Below are 5,167 nucleotides of genomic sequence, written 5' to 3' on the forward strand. Positions count from 1 at the left end.
TGGCTTGTGTGTTTCTTTGTCATGAGTGTGTGTGTGTGTGTGTGTGTGTGTGTGTGGAGGTGTACCCTGCACCCTCTTTGCTGCTTTCTGCTCAGGGACAGACATCACTGGCTTAGGGTCAGAAGATAGTTCACCTGCTAGATTGTACACTATACTAAGTGTTAGGAGCCAGGTTCGAGGCCCCTGGTACCGCATGGTGACACCTGTGCCAGGGTAAGCTAATTGAAGGGTGGTGCAGTGCTGCTATCTCTCCTCTCCTTCCCTCTCTGTCTCTACCGAGAACTTTTTCCAGTTGACTGCAGACTTGAGGGGCAGCTGCTTCTCAGGGAAGGAAGCTGATACTAGGCCGACTATGGGAATAGGGGTGCATGGGCAGGGGTGGGTCTCAGCTCAACACCAGTGCTGTGACCTAGACCCCCGCCTTTGTGGCACTGGCCACCAAACAGCAAGACCTTCCCCCACAGGGCGTGCTCTATCATGAGTAGGATCCCAAGCCCAGTGGGAACTCAAGTGGAACCTTGTCACCAAGTTTGGAAGGAGACTAGGTGGGACCTCACACATTTGCTTTAAATTTCTTTTTTACTTGTAAATTTGTAATTTGATAGGACAGAGAGAAACAGAGGAAAACAGATAAGGGGAGAGAGAGAGGGAAGGAGCTACAGTAGTGCTTCACCACTCAAGCAGTTTCCATGTCTCCCTTGTCCTTATGCATGCTAGCATGTGCACTCTACTGGGTGCATCACCACCCAGACCCCTTAGGATTGATATTTGAAGGTCCTTCATATGTGCCAGATACTAAAATGCATTTCACCATTTTGTTTTTTAATTAAAGCATCATTTCTGGCTTATGGTGGTGCTAGGGAGTAAACCTATATCCTTGAAGCCTCAGGCATAAAAGTTTTGCACAACTTTTCTATCTCCCTAGTTTGGGAAACATCTCTCTTACGCCTCACAGGAGCTCCTGTCAACCCATTTTGCTTGGGGATCACCTTGAGGTCCTTGGGGGTTGAATAATTTACATTGCAGATTAGAGGTCACATTGCAGATTAGAGTCTGGGCTCAGCACCCCACCTCTGGTTTGAGGGTGGGGTGGAGTGGCCAGTGTGGAGCCCCAGGAGCCAGGGAAACAACAGGCCCACAGACATGATTTTGTGGAGTACCTTGCAAAGCCCACTGTGGTAGGGGGTGGGGATAAGACTGCCATGTGCCTCCTCTCACTGAACTTAGAAAGATGTCACTCAGCAGCTCGGGAGGTGGCACTGTGGTTGGAGGATCAGACTCTCAGGCAAGAGGTCCTGGGTTCGATCCCCAGCTTCACATATGCTGGAATGATTCTAACATTCATCGATTATTAGAAGAAAAAGAAAAAAGATGTCACCCAGATGAACACACTGGGAATGGGACATGGAGCCTTAGGTACACAAGTCCTGTGCTCTGCCCGCTGAGCTTGAACACTTACATCGCAATGTGCAAAGACCGAGCCAGGTTCAAGTCCTGATTCCTTACTTGCAGGAGGGAATGAAGCAGGTGTCTTTCTCCCTCTCCCCTCAATTTCTCTGTCCTATAAAATTACTTACTTAATTAAAAATACAGGAGTTGTCACCCCCCCCCCCGCCCCCAGAGAAGAAGCTGTGAGAAGAAGAGAGGGCAGCTCCCCAGAAGGCGAGATGGAGGTGTCTGCTTCTCACCCCTCATTATGGGTGTGGGCTGAGACTCTAGGTGACATCACAGAAACAGTCAAGGGCTTATTAGAATTTGAACCCAGGACTCCCTACCTGAGCAGCACCCCACTCTCCACTACACCCCTTCCCTGGGCAGGTCTGACAGCCCTGGAGTTTTCCTGTCACTTATTGGCTGGGTTCCAGGGGACCTGGAGCAGCACTGTGCCCTCTGGCCACCCACAGCTTAAGCCAGTCTGTATCACCAGAGGACTGGCCAACTCACTGCACCCTGGCTCCTCAGACCCCTGGGGTCAGCCACCACCCACCAAATAAAGGCAGCATTGGACAGGGCCCTCAGGCTCTGTGGTGGCCTCGTGAGCAGGCCAGCCCTGCATCTCTGCCTCCAGTGCTCATCCACCTGCCTTCTCTCAACCCTTCCCAGGGACCCAACATCCTCAGCCTCTCCATCCCATCCCGTCCTCAACCCCCTGGGCTGCTCTCTTGATGCCAAGCATCACCCCCATCCTCCTGCCCCCCTCAGCTCTCTTCCCCACTGGAAGCTTCTGGCACATTCCTCCTGAACACCTCCCTCCTCCACCCCTCCTTATGCTCCCAGGGTGGGGGGGGTGCTGCCTACATGCAGGCTCTGCTCCCAGGTCCTGCCATGCAAACTCTGTCCTTGACTTTGACCTGGTATGAGTGCCGAGTCCACTGGGATGTGGTCTTTACTCCTTTTGTGGGCTATGTTAACGAGGAGGGGGACTACCATTTACTCTATTACCCACCAGCCAGTGAGTGGACTCTCCCTGGTGACAAATACGCTCATTCAGTCACTAATAGAATGGATGTAGAGGCTTCACAAGAAGAATGTACAGCAGCTAAGAGCGCAGGCATCAAGTCTGACTTTAAAGTTGTCCCTTCCAGCTGCTGTACAGTTTACATGATGGGACCTGGGCCCTGTACCCTGTACTGCCACCGGTGACACCATCTTCCTGGTGTCACGGGCTTGCAAATGTGACTGCTGACTGACTCCTTACCATATGTCTCATACAGTCTTGAAAACAGGATTCGATTAGATGGATTTCTTTTTTCTTCATGGAGTTTCCTGTTGGCTCCTGACCTCACCTGCCCACAGAAGGTTTAGAGGAGGCAAGTGAGATCCTAAGAGGTAATGCCCTGACCTCCATTGCTGGCTCTTAAATGTCTTCTTCTGCATTTAATTACATGACTTTTAAAAAATTTCTTTATTGGGGAATTAATGTTTTACATTCAACAGTAAATACAATAGTCTGTATGTGCATAACATTTCCCAGTTTTCCATATAACAATACAACCCCCACTAGGTCCTCTGTCATCCTTCTTGGATCTGTATTCTCCCTACCCACCCACCCCAGAGATTTTTACTTTGGTGCAATACACCAATTCCAGTTCAGGTTCTACTTGTGTTTTCTTTTCTGATCTTGTTTTTCAACTTCTGCCTGAGAGTGAGATCATCTCATATTCATCCTTCTGTTTCTGACTTCTTTCACTTAACATGAATTTTTCAAGGTCCATCCAAGATCGACTGAAAATGGTGAAGTCACCATTTTTAATAGCTGAGTAGTATTTCATTGTGTATATATACTACAACTTGCTCAGCCACTCATCTGTTGTTGAACACCAGGGTTGCTTCCAGGTTTTGGCTATTACAAATTGTGCTGCCAAGAACATATGTGTACACAGATCTTTTTGGATGGGTGTGTTGGGTTCATTAGGATATATCCCCAGGAGAGGAATTGCAGAATCATAGGGTAGGTCCATTTCTAGCCTTCTGAGAGTTCTCCAGACTGTTCTCCACAGAGGTTGGACCAATTGACATTCCCACCAGCAGTGCAGGAAGGTTCCTTTGACCCCACAACCTCTCCAGCATTTGCTGCTGTTACCTTTTCTGATGTATGACATTCTCACAGGAGTGAAGTGGTATATTAAACCAACCTTGCATGCCTAGGATAAACCCCACTTGATCATGATGAACAATCTTTTTAATATTCTGCTGTATCCAGTTGGCTAGAATTTTGTTCAGTATTTTAGCATCTATGTTCATCAGAGATATTGGTCTGTAGTTTTCTTTTTTGGTTGTGGTTAGTTCTCTGTCCCCTGGTGTCAGCACAGGGCCTCCCTGCTGCTGCTCCAGACTCTGAGGGCGGTAGCAATGGAGACTCAAAGTTGCTTTTGGTGAGTCCCAGGGGAGTCCTCTCCTCCCTTCAGCTATCCCCTTGTTGGTGAAACAGACTGGAGGTGGTGTCTCAACTAATAAACTGCTGGATTGTTACCAGCCACTTAATCTCTCCTTAGGCTCCTCTCTGTCCACAAGCCACACGTGTTTGCACTCACCGTTGATTTGGTGAGTTCCTGAAGTCATTCTAGACCTGTCTTGTCCCAGGTGGTCTCCTTTGGTATTCCTAGTTGACTTGGGAGAGGAGATGAGAGAAACACAGCTGCTCCATCCAGCTGGTTTCTGAGCTTCTACTTCTACATGAGTTTTTTTTTTTAATTTATTTCTTTATTGGGGAATTAATGTTTTACATTCAACAGTAAATACAATAGTTTGTACATGCATAACATTCCCCAGATTCCCATTTAACAATACAACCCCCACTATGTCATTCATCATCTTTCATAGACCTGTATTCTCCCCACCCAACCACACACCCCAGAGTAAAAGACTCTACATGAGTTTTTAATGTTTCCTATTTGTCTACCTAGTTAGCTTCAATTCTTTTTTAGATTAAAAATTTTAAATTTTATTTGAGTAGTCAGTAGAAGAGGGGCAGATAGAGAGAGAAACCTGCAGCATTACTTCACCAGTCATAAAGCTTTCCTCTGCATGCAGGGGACCAGGGCCTTGAAACTGGGCCTTTGTGAACTGCAATGTGTTGTGTACTCTCAGCCAGGTTTGCCACCACCCAGTCCCAATTCTTTTTTTTAATAAACTTTGCCAAAATTCAAACAAATTTTAACTTCTGAAATCTTATTTTAAAAATAGTTGCCACAGAACTCTGGTGGTGGGAATGTTGTGGAGTTGTTCCCCCTTTTTTTGAAATTCTGTTAAGCAATATTAAATCACTAATAACAGAATTAGCAAGCACAGTGGCAGAGCTTTGAATGCAAGCATGAAGTCCTGAGTTTCATCCCTGGCACCTCATATGCCAGAGTTCTTCTCTGGCTCCTCTCCCTTTTTCTCTAGATCATGAAATAAATAAAATAAAAAAGTTTTATTTTATTTTAATGAGAAAGAGAGAGACCAGAGCACTGATTATCCCTGGCTTAAGGTGGTGGTGGGGATTGAACCTTTGACCTGCAGGGCATAAGGCATGCATAACCTTGTGCTGTCCCCTTAGGGTCCCTGACTTAACTCTTTTTATCATTATTATTATTATTGCTTACAAGGTTATTGCTGGGGCTCGGTGCCTGCACTACAAATCCACTGCTCCTGGAGGCTGTTTTTTCCCTTTTGATGCCTTTGT

This window comes from Erinaceus europaeus, chromosome 19 (genome assembly GCF_950295315.1).
Source record: "Erinaceus europaeus chromosome 19, mEriEur2.1, whole genome shotgun sequence".
Lineage (NCBI taxonomy): Eukaryota > Metazoa > Chordata > Mammalia > Eulipotyphla > Erinaceidae > Erinaceus > Erinaceus europaeus.